Here is a 20,171-nt window from a genome sequence, read left to right as displayed (position 1 = left end):
ACTTGTCCAGATATTATAATGTATCACTTGGTGGTTACTCTTCAGTTTATATATTACAGAAGACATTGATATGGGGAAGAGATTTAACAAAGGCAATAATTAGAAATACACTTGTAAGTTAAAAATAAAAAGGAACCCATAGGAATCCACAGCTAAAGAAACTAGGAAATTGTATAAAGAATGTCTTCAACTAATTCATTTCAATCAATTTTTCTGATGGATAAATTAAAAAAAACACAACTTTTTTTTGCTTTAATAATCTTTGGGGAGATTTTAAACAAAATTCACTAAACAAAAGACAAAAATAATAATAATAACTGAGGAGAAAACAAGCCAAAAGAAAGTTTGCCACAAGATCCATCTAAATTAGTTTATAATAAGATCATATGCTGTTGATCATAGGATTATAGGATTTATAGTTGGACAGAATTTAGAAAGCATTTATGTGCCCTATCACTTTACATATAAGGAAAATTAAATTAGAAGATAGACAATAAGCAGATGTGAAATGAAACAGATCTGTCAAAGTTTTATTTTTTAGGCCTATTTATTCTCATTATCAATGCTAGTGGAACTACCACATTTGGATTCTCCCATTACTGTTTGTACACACTGTACTCTAAGAAGGAATAGAATTTCACTTAGGAAATCACAAATATTGGTTGTTTTAACCAAATGTATACTTATTCAAAAGATCTTCAGAGGAAATGATAACACCTTAAAGACTATCTACACTGGTTCTTTAGAAATCTTAGGATGGAATAATTTCAAAAGAGAAAATTATTGCACATAGTACACTTAGAAAAAAAAATGACCAAGAAACATCAACACTTACAACCCAGATGCTAATTCAGAACATTCAACAAAAACATATTTTATCTCTAGGCATTTTTGACAAGTTGATCATATTTCTAAAATTACTGAGTTAATAAAATCTATTGATTGTAAGAAAACATTGACTTAGGAGAGCAAAATACAATCTTATAATCTTTTTGTAGATAAAATTTTGCATGCATAAAAGTCCAAATAATAATTATAAGAGATTATAAGAGAAGTAATTATAATCACTGCTAAATAATTAACTTAATACCAATAGCACATAATCTGTTAAATTGGAATATATTTGTCTAAAATATATATTCACCACTCACAAGAAAGTTTTTTTTTTTTTTTTTTTGTAAGACATGGCTAAAACAAGGGTATGCTTTTAATGATTCTATTAAAGGAGTATGTAAAATTAATTTCATCAATCCCTAAAACATTCTCAATAAAATACATATTAATGTCAAAAAGGAAATAGATTTCTACATTGTGGCCCACTGAAGTAGCCCAGCAACAAATGTATCTCAGAAAAACATTGAAATGAATGATGAGCTGGACCTCAAAATGAACAGGAGGAGGGAATTGAGATGGATCACTTTTGAAATATATGTAGTACTTTTAGTTATCTCAAATTACTTTCTGCTAGAAATCTCTCTCTTTAAAAGTGTTATTTTCTGGTAATTCTACAGGGATCTGAATCAAGAAACATTGTTATTTAAAGATTTAAAGTTACTAGTAACCTAGAGAGTTAAAAAAAAGATGACTAGTAGATATAAATATAATGAAGCTTATTAAAAATAATGATCTGTGGGGCAGCTAGTTAGGGCAGTGGATAAAGAAGGACTGCCCTGCTCTAGTCCTGAAAGCAGGAGGACCTGAGTTCAAATCTGACCTCAGACACTTAACACTTTAACTCTTCCTTGTGTGATCCTGGGCAAGTCACTTAACCCCACTTGCCACAGCAAAAATAAATAAATGAGCTGAAAAAAAGCGATGATGAAATCAGTTAGTGAGAATGGGAAACAATAGTTGAGCACCTTGAGGGGAACAACTAAAGGTATCCCTTAGATACTAAAAAGAATTAGAGAAAGACCCCTAAAGCATCAGGAAAAAAATTTGAAGGAGTTGGGGGGCGATGAACAAAAATTACAAAGGATAAAAAAGTATACAGAGCTGTATTTTGCTTTGAATTAGGGAAATAATATAGAATGAAAAATATAAATATTATAAAAACATTAAAGTATAATGGTGAAGTATATAATGGGGTAAAGTTTATTCATTCTGTAAAAGTATTATAACAAACACACACCTATATGTAAATTTAACGGCAAAAGTTAGTCTGATTTTAATATATACATTTAGAATAAATATCTTCCCCACTTTTCAACCAGTTACTATGAGAAGATAATGAGGGTCAACATGTATTAAAAATGAATGTTTAGAGTATCATATAATCCTCTTATGAATTCCCTATTAATCCCTTTTTAAATAATTTCATAACTTTATTCTTCAAATGTTTCCTCCTCTAAATTTTTATTCTTTTATTCCTCAAATACTTCAAAAATTTCTACAAAGGATAAATGAAATTTTCATTTCCTTCAGTTAATAAAACAATTTCTTCATCTTAACTAAGAAAATCAAATGAGGTTAAATATAGTAATTGAAAAAGTATATCTTCCCAACTTTTGACCAAAAAAGTAATTTTCCTATTTTCAATTACTTAAGAATGATACAAGTTAATAATAACCATAATAAGTGAAAGGGAATCAATTAGATAAACCATGTATCCAGAGTTGTCAGTGAATGATCAAAGTATTCCTTGCTGACATCTGTTTTCCAGCTGTCACATACTCCCTCTTCATTTCTTTGTCTTTCTCATTTCAATACAACCAGTGGATCCAGATGCAGAGACTGAATGATTTAATAATTTCCGTTTTTTCTGCCTCTATAATGACATTTAAGTTACTTAGGGGACAAAGTTGATGGGATTAGGATAAATAAATATACCCAAAAAAAAGTTTTTCTTTTTAGCTACAAGATGTCAGATGCTCATGCATTATAAGCCAAGATATAATTGGAGCCAATCTTTCCTCAAAATTCTCTGGTACCACACCCATTTCCTTCCAAAGTTAATTTCATGAGATATTGAAAGCAAAATTGATTCTAGCAGCCATGATGAAAAAGTGTATATACTGAAATATAACCATGGCTATGTTTTTATTTTATCAGGTGTTGTGAATTATATTTTGAGTGTAGCTAAGCATTCTTAGTAACTACATTTATAAAGATTTTAAATGTAGACATGATTCCATTTGTAGACCTTCAATTTTAAGTTAATTATAGAAATAGACTTTCTTCATCCTTAGAGCCACAAAGATCTCTGAAAGTAGTTCCTAATTTTCAGAATGTTTTAGCTTACTCATTACTAAAAGAATAGCAAACTCTGCCCATGCCAAGAACACTCGGGAGAGGAAAAAACTGAAGCATCTGTGATGAAAATTCACTGTTTTAAAAACATTCTGCATTTCCAACATCTGTTACTCTTTCTGTAGTCAATTCCTACTTGCTTTGAAAATTATTATTGCCTGTGAAATGTTTTAACAACTAAAATTAGATGAGTGGAGTAATACCAGTGGAAATATCAGATTGAAATCATAAGAAATGGTAGAGCTTGACAAAACTCTTAAGCTAAGGTGAAACACAAACAAAAACATATTTTCCAATATAAGTGAATATTTTGATGCTTTTATTTAGAAAAATGGAATAATGTGTCTAATAAAACAGAATGGGTGATCTCTCTAGGAAAAGTAGATTGATTATGAATGATATAATGTCAAACTGAATCCCAAATCTTTCCCTAACATCTGCTTAAGCATTGTCTTTTTTTTTTTTTTTTTTGATGAATCTCAATTTAAACTCTATGCTTATCTATATAAAAGGAAAGCAATTTTTTTCAGAATTTTTGGATTTAATGATGGAAAATAGAAGAAAACAGACTATCTGGTTTTCCTGGTGGGATCTATACTGGTGTTTAATTTACATTACTTGACATGGTATTTTTGGTAATACATATTACATATTAATACATATTAACAGAATAAACTAAAAAAATTAATAGAAATAAAAATATTAAAATTTTATTTTATTTTTTCCCTGAAAGTATGAGAAACTAGAAGAAAAATGGAACAACACACAACCTAAATATTCTAAGATTGGCTTTATAGAAAAATTGTGAAGTAGATGAAGTATCTCTCTTCCCCACTCCACCCCAGCTTCTTTCATTTACTATCTGTCCTCTTTTATTTGACTTTCTGCTTTCCATATGCCCAGTGTTCTTTTGTGACTCTGAACTCTCCTATCATGGAAAAAAATCCATCTGATGATTTATAATAAGAGATAATTAAGCAAAAATATTTTTAAAAGAAAAAAGTACAGATTTTAAAGAGTATTCTATTTTAGCTGTGTTTTAAATATGTATGTAATTCTAATTTCTCTAGAATTAGATTGTAATCTCCTTGAAAACAGTCTTATACATCTTTATATTCTGTATTGTGCCTTGCCACTAGGTTTTGTACACTTCAGGGCTGGTGCTCTAGGCTAGTAATGACTTTGTTTCTTTAAAATGAATCAAATTAAAGGAAGAATTCATTTTGGCTTCTTGTATCAGATTGTTTATTCTAACCTAATGTCCTGGGGTTCATAGTAAGATTTTCATTCCAAAGATTTTTATAGTAGCTAACCAATATATTTACTCTCCCACTTCCTTAATGTTTACCATATGATCTGGAGGCTAAATGTGGAGCAGAAATAGCACTGTACTAGGAATCAGGTCAGCTGTGTTCTAGTTTTAGCTCTATAATGTTATAAAAATTTTGCCTAATATATATGAAAGCACATGTACAGACCCAATGTTATCGCTATTGATTGCTGATGACATTTAACAATTCAACTTTATAAAACTACAAAAATATCATAGCATATGTCATGTAAACATAAAAACTCTAGATCAGCAAGATTTTTTTCTTTCCCTACTTTGAAACATGTCTTTTAACTATGTGTTAATTTCTATACCTGTCCTATATTCTACATTACTAACAAGGCAGATATCTAGAATCATATTAGTCAATTTTATTATCATCTAGTGTCACTGGATTGCAGTTTTGAAAAATAATGATCTCATGCTATTATAACCACACCATGAAGCAAGATGATTACCATGCAAAAATTAATGATAGTTTATACTATACATATATATGTACGTATATTTGCTTCAAATCACTTTGAACACATTATCTCATTTGAAACTTTCAATGACTTTATGAGCTCAGTAGTGAAAATATAATTCTTTTTACTGAGGAAATGAGACCTAGAAAGGTCAAGTGAATTGGCAGACAGAGGTATGCCTAGGCTGGGATAGTCATTTTTTCAAAGAATAGAATTATAAAGGAACTAAGGAACATTGACTGTGCTGACAATTACCACCAACCTTGTTATTATATTTAAGAAGTCCTCTCAGCAAGTTCTCTTCTATCATATTAGAAGTATTAGAGATAACACTGAGTAAATAAATGCATTTAATAGTTTTCCCATTGAGGCAAATGGGGTTAAGTGACTTGCTCAGGGTCACACAGGTAGAAAGTATTAAGTATCTAGGTCAGATTTGAACACAGGTCCTCCTACCTTTAGGACTGGTGCTCTATCTACTATGCCACCTAGCTGCTCCTAGTTTCCTTATTTCTAAAATGAAATTGTGTATAGATATGCAGAACAGAAGTTCTCTGAAGGATTCTTCGATAGGATTAGCCGGTAGGTAGAAGATATCTTCTTGTGATTCTCCTCTTTCTAAGGAGCTTCTTTCATTCTTAGTTAACCAACATTAATCATATAATTTCTAATAAATAAATGCATATTTTCTGAGTAACTTATTCACTTGTTCACTTTAGAACCAAGTGAATTTGCCTTATTTGTTTAACCATCAAATATTATGTGCTTGTAATGGGTAGAACTTGTTCTTCTCACAGGTCTATAAAGCTGATGCTAAACTGAATGGTTGTTAACCATAAAACATCATTGTTGAGAAAATGCTTTATGTTGTTTAACTAACTTTATTTTTTAATTTCAGTGCCCATTAGCAAAAAAATCTCTTTTTTAAAGGATTTGCAGTGAGATACAAAGGGGATATGTGAGAGTCATTTTGCTGCACAAAGCTTACATTCTAGAAAGCATGCCATTTCAATTTAATTCACAGTCATGAAGCTAATTTCTTCAGACAGAAAGAAAATAGAAACAAGATTTTGGTTTAAAAGGGAATAAATCTATACTGCAGATCATTTCTAGGTTATAAATATAAGATCCTTGTAATGAATTCCTGATATAAATTATTAAATTCAATTTCTGAAAGCTATTATTTATATAAATTCAAGGCAACATTTTGATTCATTAATTTTTTGAAATTGACCATATCTCCCTTTCACTTCCAATCTGTCCTCAGTATCTTTTTCCATATTTGACTCTAAAATTTTTAATATTAAATTTCATAAAACCTTTACTGAACCTTTTTTATCTCTTTCTTAAAAAAAAACTATATTAATTTTGTGGAAAATTAATTCTGTTTTTGTGTATTCAAAGCTTTTTAAAAATGATGTCTCTTTAAGCATTGTACCACATTTATATTCTCTTCATTAAGAAGCAAGTGAAAGTAAAATATGAATTTTCATTATGATGGTGTTAGATCTGGCTGTATCTGCTCAAGTATGTTTGAAGAAATTTCCCTTAAAAAACAATACTTTAAAATATATATTAAAAATTTGAAAGCAAAAGTATAATGGGATATTTTAAATTATATGCTTCCAAAGAGCAGAAATAATCATTTCATTATCTTTTGAAAAGTACCAAACCAAATGCATACCGATGCTTAAAATCATCACATAATAAATAGAAGATCTTCTATTGTTAGATAATATGTCTGTGATTAGATGATAGGTAAGTGTCACTTTCTAAACATGAATTACTTCTATTTTATTCACTAAGAGAATCTGACTGGGCAAATAGTTACAGATTATTTGATGACAGTAAGGGGATCACAACATCTTGGATGACCTCATGGGAGCCCCATTATCTGACAGGATCTGACAGATGATGAATCCCACTTCTATATTTGGAGTAACAAAGAATTCTTGAATTTGCTGGTAATTATATAGAAGTCCTTGATTTCCCTAAAACAGGTTAAGAAATCTCAGCTTTTACAAATAGAACATGAAATATTCCCAAATACCGGTGTAAACCTTTCATGTTCCTAAAGCTCCACTTAAGGTTCTGGTTTCTTGCTATCCAGGGAAAAGCTGGGTTTGTTTTGGTAGAATGGAAATTGACCTGGCTTTATACTCTTCTTCTCCTTTCCACAAAAATTTTGAACTCCACCCTATTAAACTAATCTCTGTTAGGTAATCTTTTACCTTTTGTCACCCAAAATGTGACTTCCTAGGTATTTACAAAGGTCCTCTGCTTTTCCCAATTTTTAGCTTCCTCTTATATATTCACTTCATCTATTAGGAAATGAAATCCTTAAAGGCTGGGACTGTCAAGTTTGCTCACATTTGTATATCCAAATTTAGCATAGTATCTGATACATAGTAAGAGCTAAATAAGTGATTTACTATTCATTTTTATTCATTTATTCTTATAATATCGTTGGATTTTATCTTAGGAATAAACTTAATACTAAAGCAGAATAATTTTATAAGTACCTGTTATTTTGTTTTCCATCTTGCTTTTTTAAAATATTTTTTTTAAAAACCAATACAAAAATGAATAGTCACAATTATTCTGCTAAGTATAAATTCTACTACATTGGAAATGTACTGGAAATGTACTGAGTGAAAAACACACACACACACACACACACACACACACACACACACACACACACACACATATATATATATATATATATATATATATGTATATACATACATGCATATATACATTTACAAGGTCACATCTATGAGATTTTGAAAACAATGAGCTCATTAATATCATAATTTATAGAAATTGATGAGATCAGAATTATAAATACAGACTTACTGAAATAAAAATTCAGCTTAAATTTCTCCTCCATTGTGATTTTGCTGAGTTGTTACAGAAAGTTACTTAACCTCTTAGTACTCCATTTCTTCATCTCTAAGAGAGGGATAAGTAACACCAGTAATCTGTCTTACTAAGATATATAGAAAATAAATAAAAGTTGGAAATAGTCTTGAAAAAAGATAGAGTAAAATACAGCCAATTTGCAGTGTTCATATAATTGTATAGACCTAGAATGGATTTTACCCAAAATTGAAAAAAAAAAAAACAAAAAATAAAGGATCCTAATTACTTGATCAGAACAAAAAGTGCCTATTTTCTTTAAGGGAGAAAGATATTCCTAGGAAGCTTTGGTTTACAGTAAAGAAATACCAACAAAACAAATTCATAACCAACTTTGTTCTTCCTTCTATATTCCATCAATCTTGAAGAAAGTGAATTAAATCTTTTTATTAATTACATAGTTAGCATAAGAATTATCTAAAATACTTCCCAACTTGATATGTGCAATGACGGGAAATAACTAATTTACATCATTTTTTCATGAAGAACCAAATTATATCACTTACTAATAAATTTTAAATTTAAGAGAATGCTAGAGAATAAGTAAATGTAAAAATAGTGAAGTAGATAAATGCCATAAATTTCAACAGGGTTACAAGGCATTGTTCTCTGATAGCTAAGGGTTAGCCAATTAGTTAGGCTGACAAATCAATCTTAGAAACTTGGACAGCATCTATGATAGTGAAGATATAAGTGTGATAGCACATATTAATTAATGTTCACTTTACCTACCTCTCAACTCACCAGTGTCTGAATAAAGGACATGAGGTTCTTAGAATCATGCATTGCATTTGTTATGATAGAAAATTGGTTAGTCTTTTTAAAAATGTATTTGTTTAAAACTTAAATGCAAAATAAGGAAAAACAAAAGAGAAAAGACAGAAAAAGGAAAAAAAAATGTTGTCATGTGCCCAGCAAAACATTCAAGGAGATTTATATGTTACAATAAATTTCCATTTCAAGAAAGTGTATGTAATAATTAAAAACATTGTATTCATAACTGTCCAGCTTTTCTGTTTATAAGTTTCATTTTGTTCTCTTCTATGTACTTTTTGTACTTTATTTTTTCCATCTTTTCCCCACCCCACCCTCAATTCTCCAAAGCAGGCCACAATTAAACACGAATATATTTATGTACACACATGTGCACATACATGTACATATACACACATCTAAAACTATTAATATGGTTGACATAATGTAAATTTCTCTCTTTATTGAATCTTTTTTAGACTTTTTCTGAGATATATGATTATTATCCCCCTTTTTCCCCTAATAAATTCTACTCCTGATCACTGTTACTATGTTTATGTATATCACTTTTTTTTCTATCCCCTCTTACTCTTCTACTTCACTTTTACTCATTAACTTGCCTTGCTATTACTTAACCTTATTGTCATCACCACTATCATTTCATTTTCTCCTTTCCCTACTTTTTCCCTTTATTTTTATCCCATTCCTGTTTGTCTAAACATACACTTATATAATGCATATTATTTATATATATTCATTGTTTATATATTCATTGTTTCCCTCTCAATCCATTTCTGATATGATTGTTTTTCAGAACTACAAGCCCTCTTCCCACATATAATTCCTTTGTGTCAGTTCTTGATATTGTATCTCATTTGCATACTATAATTACTATTTTTACCTTTTTCTAGATGGTTTGGCTTTATAGAGCCAATCTTATTCAGCTTTACCCCAATCTTTCTTTTGAACTACCCAAATAATAATGTCAACTTAGACATATGATTTATATTTCTGTTTATAAAACATAAACAGTATGTCCTCATTGAATACTTTGAAATTAGTCTTTGAGTTGGTTTTTATATGTTGTTTCCTATTGAGAACAGGTTTTTTGAGACAAAATCCTGTGCTGCTACATGTTTTCTTTTTCCTTTGCATTTTTTTTTTTTTTTTTGCTTTTTAATGAGAAATTATTAATGTAGCCAGCTCTAGTCCTGAGGTGGATAGAAAGAAAGTAGGTGGTGATAGTGCCTCTGGCTTCACTTCACTCTGGCTTGAAATCCAAAAATCAAGGACTCCATCCTCCTAAAGTTCCAGTAGTTAGCAGCTACCCTACCCCCATTGCTTCTGCCCTCATCCAGCATATGTTGGTTCCTTCTTGCCTGGGCTAAGTCTCAGCAGCAAACTGCTGAGGGCCAGGCTTTCCTTATCAGCAGAGGTTCCCTCAATCTTCCCAGACTCAGACCCCAACTCCATACAATGTCTGAGAGATGAAAGCTCCTGTGGTTTGATTAAGGCTTTCTGTGGACCTAGCTAGCCCCAGGCATCCCTGCTTATTGTTTCAAGAGAGCTGGCTTGGAAGTGTTTATAAGTCACGTGAGTTGAACTTCCATCCTGAGGACTTTCTTCTAGTCTTCTTGGGTAATCCCAGGAGGACACCTGTTTTTCACCATTCTATGTTCTCCTGATGTGCAGGAGAATAAATATTTTATTTGTGGGAAAAATCTGGAGCACTTGGAATTTTTTGACTTATTCTCACCATCTTCCCAGAATTCTCCTTAAATTGGTTACTCTTTACAGTTATAGTACTTTTTGGTTTGGTCATCAAAGATCATCTTTCTAGAATTTGCAGACCATATTTCAATTTATTTAAATGAAGTAAAAAAAGAGAAGGAAAAAAAAATTAATGGTCAAAATTGAAAGCTTAGTGGGTTTGATTATACTTTTTTTTTGCACTGGTTTTGTTTGTATAAAAACTTTTTAAATTTAATATAATCAATTTCCATTTTGCATTTTATATTGTTCTCTAGTTCTCCTTTGGCCATAAATTTCTTCCTTCTCCCCAGAACTGAGAGGTAGATTATCCCTTGTTTTACTAATTTGATTAAAGTAAAATACTTTATGTCTAAATCATGAAACACATTTTGAATTTATCATGGTTTAGGGTGTTAGGCTTTGGTTAATGCCAAGTTTCTGCCATACTATTTTCCAACTTTCCAGCAAATTTTGTCAAATACTGAGTTCATATTCTAGAAGCTGGAGTCTTTTGGTTTATCAAACACTACATTTTTCCAGTCATTAATTGTTGTGTCTTGTGTACTCAACTTATTTCATTGATCAACTAGTCTATTTCTTATCCAAGATCAAATGGTTTTGATGACCACTGCTTCATAATATAGTTTTAAGTCTGGTATAGGTAGGCTATCTTCATTGCATTTTTTTTTTCATTAATTCCCTTAACATTTTTGGCCTTTTTTTCCAGATGAATTTTGTTATTTTTTTCTAGCTCTCTAAAGTAATTTCTTGGCAGTTTGATTGGTATGGTACTGAATAAGTAGATTAATTTAGGTAAGATTGTCATTTTTATTATATTAGCTTGGCTTACCCATGAGTACTTGATATTGTTCCAATTTAGCTCTATTTTTTAATCATGAAATGCATTGCTTTCATTCATTATTTTGTTTATAATTTTGAAAAAATACAGTTTTCATAGAAAAATGTTTTTTTTTTAAATACATGATCAACTACATGAAAAACTGAAAGAATTAATATAATCTCTACTTAAAGCCAGGGTTTTGGAAAATAGCATTCGCTGGAAGCAATATCAATTTCTCCTCATTTCTATACTGCCTTGAAGTTCCTGGGGACTCTTCTATTCAGTCCAAGCTAAAGAGCAGACCACTTCATATTATTCCTATATATTCAGAGCTTCAGTTTCCTTATGTTATCCATTTTTAACAAGAACAAAAAACAAATTCATGAAATGGTAAGTAAAGAATTGGACTAATAGAATAAATTAAGCTTAAGCTGAGTTAATGTCACTGAATAAAAAGCATTTACACACATTTTATCTTTCATATTTTTATACATCATCTTGCAAGCATTCAACTTAGAGCATTAAGTTGGAATTTTGAAAATTGATGGCATCTCATTCAAGAATTAACACCATGGCTGACACTGGTTCTTCTTCCATCAGCAAAGAAGTCTATCTAGATTTATCACAAATGATCTATAAGATAAAGCAGGGACTCAAAGCTTGGAGTAAGATTGTAGGGCACACCTTCAAAGGCTTTTATGTTCATTTTATTCAGTGAGTTGTGTTCTAATCAAGTTATTCAGTCATGCTAGAGATCTCAATTCAAGACCAGATGAAACCACATATTATTTTTGTAACCTTCAGCATATCATTTCATATGTAAGTTCAGTCTTGCTTTTTTTAAAAAAAAGGAGTAAGAAAAGATGATTTCTAAGATCTTTTGTAAAGAAAAAGTTTAACCACTTCAAGTCATCTCCCTGGCCTTCAGCTTTCTCAACTCCAAGGTGAAATTATTGGAATAGATACAAAGGTCCCTCTTAGCTCAACAATAAGTAATTATGTGAATTATGAAATTATGAGAATATTCTTTGGGCTAGTAGTTTAGGAGAAAGGTCAGCGCATTAAGATTTGCCACAGGATACCATGATTTACAGAGTGAGCAGTCAGGCTACTAAATACTAAACTTAGGTATACCTTGAATGCTTTTTTCATTACTTTACTTTCTATTTTTACTTTCTCATCTATAAATTTGATAATAAAAATATCTACATATCAGGATGGGTTCTGAGGCTCAAATGAGATAATTTTGTCCATGTAATTGTTAGTCATTACTATTATTTCAAAATAATATACATACATTTTTAAATAAAAATTTAACAAATGAAAACATCTTTAACAAAGTGTTTTTGCTTACTAATAATTTAAACATAAAGTCAATATGCTCTTTTTTGTCACTTATGTATAACTAAAAATACTTGGAAGTTAGCATTTCAAATGTTAACCAAGTATGTACTAATGCCTAGAATTAGATGAAGCTAGTGGTCAGTATAAAACTAACTGAAAGACAATTTGGTAAATGATTTGTTTTTAATAGCAATCCAAGAAGGGATAGGAGCAAAGCTAGAGATGAATGGAAAGATAAGAGTCAAGAAAATGAATTCTGAACAACTCAACTCTTTGTTTTGTTTTCTCTTCTAAAAAAACTAATTTTTAGCCTGAGATAATAGGTTTTGTTTTTTTTTTTAATGGAAGGTGGGATATTAGAAGCTAAGACAAATTGAAAGAAAATGAGATAATAAACTTTAGATGGAGGACTGAGCTAATTTATCTAACAGAGAATTATTCAGAAAGATAGATATTACTGCTGAGTCACTGTTGGTGATCTCCAAAAGTTCTTGAAGATATAAGAAGTGCCCAAAGACTAAAGAAGGGCAAATATTTCAGTTTTCAAAAATAATTTAAAAACCAGTGGAGAATCTAAAAACTAAAGTGTAACTTTATTGTCTTTTCCAGGTAAAATATTAAAACACAACAAGAGAGTAATGGCCTTGAGCACCTATAAAGGGAAGCAGCAATCAATAAAAAGCAACATGGTCATATCAAGAACAGGTTATGTCAGACTAAGTTCATTTACTTTACTGATAAGCCTGATGAACCTTGTAAATACCCTAGCTGAATTTTTATAAAGCCTTTCACAAAGTCTTTTATGCTGTGGTTGTATATAAAATACCAAGATACAGGCTAGCTAATAATATAGTTAAATGTATTTGGAATTGGTTGAATTACTTGATACAAAGAATAGTCATTAGTCTTTAATAGTCAGCTTAGAGGGAGACTTCTAATGGAATACGCCAAGGATCTGTCCTTATACTTGTGTAATTCAACATTTTTGTGAATATCTTGCACAGAGACATGAATAGTATGCTTGTCAAATATGCTCTTGACATGAGCTTAGAGAGATAATTAACATATCAGATTTCAGAAAACATTGAAAATAATCTTAACAGCTTAGACTATTCAAATTAAATAAGATTAAATTTTGTGTAAATTTATATAAAGTTCTACATCTTGTTAGTCATGTCTGACTTTTTACGACTCCATCCATAACACACCAGGCCCTTCTCTCCTCCCCTATCCCTCTTGTCTAAATTTATATTCTTTGTCTATCTCATCTGCTGCCATACATTTTCTTCTGCCTTGAATTTTTCCCCATATCAGGATCTTTTCCAGTGAGTCCTAGTTTCTCATCATGTGGTCAAAATATTTAAATTTCTGCTTCAGTATTTGACCTTTCAGTACATAATCTAAATTAATTTAAGTATTGACTTGATTTGACCTCTTTGCTGTCCAAGAAATGTCAAAAGTTTTCTCCATCAACACAATTCAAAAGTGTCAATTCTATGGAGCTCAGCTTTTCTTATAATTCTACGAGAAAAACCATGGTTTTGACAATTATGGACCTGAGTCCTTGTTGTGCCCACATTAGTACCCTGGATATCTTAAATCAGCCGAAGTCAGGATAAGAAAAAGTCTTTATTCTTGGTCTTTTGGGATCACCATCAGGGGATTAGATATAGGAATCTCCATACCTCCTTTCTCTCTCTTCACTGCCAAAGAATGATCCTTCTTGTCCTACTCTACCTTCTGATCTCTCTTCCCCTTCTTTGTCCACACCCATAGATCGAGCCATCACAGAGTTGAGTAGGGTCATCCTCCAAACATGTTAATAGAGAATTGTCCGATTGGTAATTAGCCTTAAGTGCTAGGTTATCTTGGTTAAGTGCATCTGCTCAGTTCTAGCCCTTTACAAGTCCTAAACACTTCATTTCAAAAATATATTATGGGAAAAGCATGTTTAAAATAAGGCCTCAGATACTTAATCCTTCCTAATTGAGTGGCCCTGGACAAGTCACCTGACCCCTATTGGCTCACCAAAAAACAATCAAAAACAAAATATTCTTTCTGTACTAGGGATGTTATAGAAGGGATTCTTGTTCTGATATATGGTGAACTAGATGACCTTTAAATCCCTTCCAGAACTTGAATTCCACAATTATGTTTCATTTTGAATATATATTCTCAGGAGACTTTTTTGAAAAAAATTGTCCTTAATGAATATCTAAAGTATGAACACCTCTGCGTTAATGCACTATTCTGAAATGTAACATGCCTTTTTTCAGAATACATTAACACAAGATTTATATACATATCTATATATATAAATTTATCTATCTATAAAATACATACACATAAAAACATACGTGTATGTAGCTATATCTTTGTGACCCCATTTCTATTCAGAGTGTTTTCTAATAGATACTTGCATCTTAGGATGTTTTGTTTTGGCATGTTTATGGGTATATGTATATGTTTATGTACATATATATGCATGTGTACAGATAGATGTCTCTGTGTATACTTACTATATATACATATAAGTATATGTGAATAATTGAAAGTTCTGTTATATACTGACTCAAGTTCATTAACATTCTATAATGATGCAACAGCCAGCCAAAAAAGGACACCTGGGGGTGAGGGGGAATTACAATTTGTGAGTTGTTCTCTGTCCAAATCTGGATTACAAAAGCAGGATGTTTAGAAATTCATGATTGCAGTTCACATGCTATGTCTGGTAGAGGATCAGAGATCCATGTTTGATTCCTGAAAGTACTATTTGAGACCAGACTGGACAAACTGGGAACTTTTAAGAAAAAAAAAAAAGTGGAGAACATGACATTTACCTTTAGTAAAGGCTTAGAGGAAGTTGTCTTTAAGTGTTTTAAGGTTTTCCAAGTGGAAAAAGGATTAATGGTGTTCCTCCTAGCCCTAGGGGGCAGAACTAGGGAGGAAAAGATAAAAGTTGAAGAGAAATATTTTGGCTTTTTAAAAATTGTTATAATTGGATTTGCATTTGATTGGATTTCTATAAATAAATTGTATTATATATAAATATATATATACATATCTATCTATCTATCTATCTATCTATCTATCAATATTGGATAGGATAAAATTCGATTCCTTTAAACAAATTCTTATAATGGATTTCCTTAGAAGATAGAGAGCACTTCTTTATTGGAGGTTTTTTGTTTTTTGTTTTTTTAACAGAGGCTATAAAGGAGTTGCACTAGATGAGTATTAAGATGGGATCATTATCTTTTAAGATTCTCCCCATACCCCACATATAGATTGGGCTAGAGATGGGCTCTGGTAGTAATAATTTGGTTCCCTGCTCTCCTAAGGGCATGAAAAGTTGAGTGAGAACTTTACAAATATCTCAAAGGCTCTTGGGTCAGGGGTTCCAAAACTGCTGGCAGAGCATTTCAATAAGAAGGCAAGAATCTATTCTTTCTTTGCTAAGTGTTATAGTATTCCTTATTAAACATCCTTCTTTTGCCAAGGAAATTTGTAGGAAGGATTCTTGTTCTGATATACCTTGGTCTTGATGATTTCTAAGGTATCTTTTGCCTCCTAGATCCCATGATTTGACTATTTTTTTATGATATATTCAAAAGAAACTCAGATTCATTTTAAAGAATCTGACTCTACTGAATACTTAAAGTTGAATATATATGGTCTAATATATTTGTTATATTTAAAAATATGAAATGTATTTTCTCCAAAGATATTAATATATATAGACATACATACATACATACATATATACACTGGCTAACCTTGCAACATATTAAATAACGAGAACAGCATAATAACACTACTATACAATTAAATAGAAGCTTAAACATTAATTTTGCATTTAGTGGAATAATTAGAATTTATGGACAACCCTTGGGGCATGGCCATCTATTTACATGCTTGAATGAATATTAAATATAATTGGGGACCTAGTTCACTCAATATCAAAGTAATTGATTCATGTAGAGCATCTTTTTGGACATGCTTGCCTGTCAATTTCTTACAAATCAAATTAGTGAAGCAAAGGTTTTGCTTTAGAATAATTTTTCATTAAAAATGATTCTTTTGATATTTCATCAACAAAGTCTGTTAAGTGAAAGACACGCAATCATAAACCAGAAATCAATTCAAATTATTTATGAAGTTATACACAACCAATGGACTTGGAGTGGAAGATTATCTCAAGTGTTTTATATTGCTGGACCACCTTTAGAAAGTCTATGTAGCCTTCTGTGAATATACATTAAGTGGAACAGTAGTAGATAAAGTACTGGGCCTGAATTCAAGTCCAACATCAGAAACTGACTAGTTCTGACCCTAAGCAAAGTCATTTAACCTTTGTCTATTTCAATTTCCTCAATAGTAAAAAATGGAATAATAATGATAGCATCTATCTGCCATGGTTGCATGAATAAAAATAATATTTGTAAAGCATTTAGCAAACCGTAAAGTTCTCAATAAGTTCCAGCTACTTTGGAAAGAGATTACATAACTGCTCATGGACATATGTAAATAGCATAGTTAAGATTATAGCTAAAAATAATAATGACAATTCTAAGTTAATTTATTTATTAAATGCAATGTCAAACTACTAAAGAATTATTTTATGGAACTAGAAAAATGATCACTACATTCTTCTGGAAAAAGAAAAGATCAATATCATCAAAGCAATCAAAGAAAAAAAATAATACCAGATTTCAAACTATTCTTACAAAGTGGTAATCATCAAAATCAATCTGGTATTGACTAATCAAAAGAATCATGCATGGATTAGTGGAATAGATTAGGAAAAAATACAATGTGATTAATGATATAGAAATTTAGTATTTGCTCCATGCTTTGGGGGTAACTCTTTGTAAGATCTTTTTTTTACAAATGCCTAAAATTTTCTGACACTATCTGACAAATGCTGGGAAAACTAGAAAGTAGTTTGGAAGAAACTAAAAATAGAGCAACATCTCACACTGTATACTAATTTGAAGTCAGTGTGGGTAAATAATTTAGAAATAGAGGATGATATATTAAAGAAATTAGGGGATCATGTAAAATATTAGCTTTCAGATTTAAGTATAAAGGAAGTTTTTGATCAATTAAAAGAAAGAGAGGATTTGTGAATAAATATCCCAAGAACACATGTCTTTAACCTGAGGATTTTTCCATCATACTATTATCTTTCAAACTGTCTTTTGCATTGATTATATACATTCTTATTTGTAGCATAATTATTATTCTCTCTCTCTCTGTCTCTCTTGGCATTATTACATATAATTTTATCTTAAATGCTGGTGAATTTGATAATGTACAAGATCGTGCATGCCAGTCTTAAAAAATGGGGAAAGAACTCCTTAATCTTAAGGAACTCATAATTTAATGGGAGAAATAGTATTCAAGCAAGTATTTGCAAAGATAATGCATATATACATACACACATCTCTATTTGTATATATATATATATGTAATATATGTGTGTATACATGTAATAATGCGCATATATACGATACAAGACACATATCTGCATATATATCCATATGTGTATACACATACTACATCCATACACATTTCCCATCCTCTCTCAAAATATGTATGTGTATGTATATAAATATATACATGTGTATATGAATGTATATATTTACACATAAAGAGAGAGAAATAGAAGGAATCAGAATAGGGAATGAGGTAATAGAATTATCCCTTTTTGATATGGTGATATGATGTTAAACTTGGAAAATATCAAAGATTAAACTAAAAAGTTAACTGAAACAATAATTTTAGCAAACTAGCAGAATATAAAGTAAATCCACATAAATTACCAGAAAACCTATCTATCACAAAGAAAACCCTACAAGAAGAAAGGGTAAGAGATAACCCATTTAAAATAATTCTATACAGTACAAAATACCTGACAGAATACCTTTCAAAATAAAACTAGGAACTATATAAACAAAATTATATAAACAAAAAAACTTTTATACAAATAAAATCAGATTTAAATCACTAAAGAGATATTACTCTTCATAATAATGTAGGCAGGGCCAATATAATGAAAATGGTAATTAATGAAAATGCTAAACCAATTTATCTATTCCATGCCATTTGAATTAAACCACCAAAATAATTTTACTGAATTAGGGGGGGAAATCATTCATTTTGAAAAAGAAAAAGTCAAAAATTTATAGAAAGTAAGACCTTAGTTGATACCTAAAGGAGACCAAGGGAAGCCAGGAAGCAGAAAGAGGAGAAACAGCGTTCCAGGAATAGGGTGAACATGCCTGACAAGGAAGTAAAAATAAAAACAAAGATGAAAAAGGAAAGTTTCTAATTCTACAGTGGGTCATGCTACACCATGTATGCAGTTAATATGGAAAGCTGTGACTGAGAGAGGTAGCAAAGGTAATCTCCAAAGACCTCAGAAATCTGTGAAGAAGGCAAATTAACTGAAAGGTTTGGCAGAGAAGACTGTTGAGTATTTGAATGCTACTTGTAAAGAGGGAGATAAGAGAAGCATTTATGGAGGAAGTAGCATCTGAGTTAACCTTGCAAATGATAATGGTTCTGGAAAGTAGAAGTAAGGAGAGATGACATTCCTTTTTTTGTTTTTTTCGTTTACTTGTTTTTTAATCCCTTCTGTCTGGCATGATGCTTTATACAGAATAAGTTTTTAATAAATATTTGTTGAATTGATCTGCACTAAATTGTTGATTCTACATATAAGATTGCTGCATGGGAAAACAGGGGAAATATGGAATTGTCTGTCACTTAATGTAGAATTTCTTCCCCATTCTTATATTGTGACAAGGGAAGGGTATCACTAAAAGTTTATGGTAAGGACAGTAGAAGAGTGACTTTGGAAATATTTTAGATACTTCTTTGACCATTTTTAAGTATTATGATGAATATTATAGCTCTTAAAGATTTAGTAAGTGGTAGTAGTAAAAGAGTAATAGTAGAAGAAATGATGTCATAGATCGGACATTGGACTTGGAATCGGGAAAATCTATATTCAAATTCGGTTTGAGATAATAACTGTATGATTCTATTTTAGTCACTTAACTTCTTGCTTCACTCATCTGTGAAATAGAACATTAGACTCAATGGCCTATAAGGCCCATTCAACTTTTAGTATGATTCATGTATATAATAATTGATTTTAGTACTTTCAATTAAATTTACTTAAATAGTTCTTAAATATTTTGGGGAAATCAATTATAAGAAGAATTTTAAATTCTATATGGAAAATACTATTTATTAAGCAGCTTTTTTTTTTCTTCTTTTTTACAGGTCAACAGGGAAAATGCCATTCCATTTTTCTGCTTAGCAGTAAAGTGTTAGATATTGAAATAAACAGATATGGTATTGTTTTTTAGGAGGAACTAACTAGTAATATTTGCTCTTTTAAACCAATATTGATCTCTTCCAGGGCACCAAATTAGTCCATTTTAGATCTAAATTTGGAAAAAAAAAATTTCCCTCACGTGGTCTATTTATTTGAAAATATCAA

The 20,171-nt window shown here is 30.6% G+C and overlaps 1 protein-coding gene across 3 annotated transcripts in view; it reads right to left on the bottom strand.

Moving 5' to 3' along the window:
• The window catches only part of SEMA5A (semaphorin 5A), a 623,550-nt gene that overhangs the window by 73,747 nt on the left and 529,632 nt on the right, over positions 1 to 20,171 (bottom strand). The gene's annotated exons all lie outside the window — the stretch shown is intronic.

The sequence above is a fragment of the Sminthopsis crassicaudata genome, chromosome 1 (assembly GCF_048593235.1).
Source record: "Sminthopsis crassicaudata isolate SCR6 chromosome 1, ASM4859323v1, whole genome shotgun sequence".
Taxonomy (NCBI): Eukaryota; Metazoa; Chordata; class Mammalia; order Dasyuromorphia; family Dasyuridae; genus Sminthopsis; species Sminthopsis crassicaudata.
The sequence above is the reverse complement of the archived record's forward strand: the minus strand, read 5'-3'. Positions and strand labels throughout refer to the sequence as shown.